At 31.4% G+C, this 236-nt stretch overlaps 1 protein-coding gene across 4 annotated transcripts in view; it reads right to left on the bottom strand.

Moving 5' to 3' along the window:
* serac1 (serine active site containing 1) overlaps positions 1-236 on the bottom strand; it is a 10,548-nt gene that overhangs the window by 9,619 nt on the left and 693 nt on the right. The window lies entirely within an intron of this gene.

Raw genomic sequence — 236 nt, 5'->3', positions numbered from 1 at the left:
CATTTTAGCTCAATAGCTTCTAGGTCATGTGATCAATTGACTCAAAATCAGTGTTGGATCATAGTACCACACTAGCTATGTAAGATATACCACTTGATTTTAAATTTTAAATCTTTTTGGATTTTTTATGATTTTTTATGTGTAAAAATTAGCATTTTAGCTCAATAGCTTCTAGGTCATGTGATCCATTGACTCAAAATCAGTGTTGGATCATAGTACCACACTAGCTATGTAAG

This window comes from Oryzias melastigma, linkage group LG24, assembly GCF_002922805.2.
Source record: "Oryzias melastigma strain HK-1 linkage group LG24, ASM292280v2, whole genome shotgun sequence".
Lineage (NCBI taxonomy): Eukaryota > Metazoa > Chordata > Actinopteri > Beloniformes > Adrianichthyidae > Oryzias > Oryzias melastigma.
The sequence above is the reverse complement of the archived record's forward strand: the minus strand, read 5'-3'. Positions and strand labels throughout refer to the sequence as shown.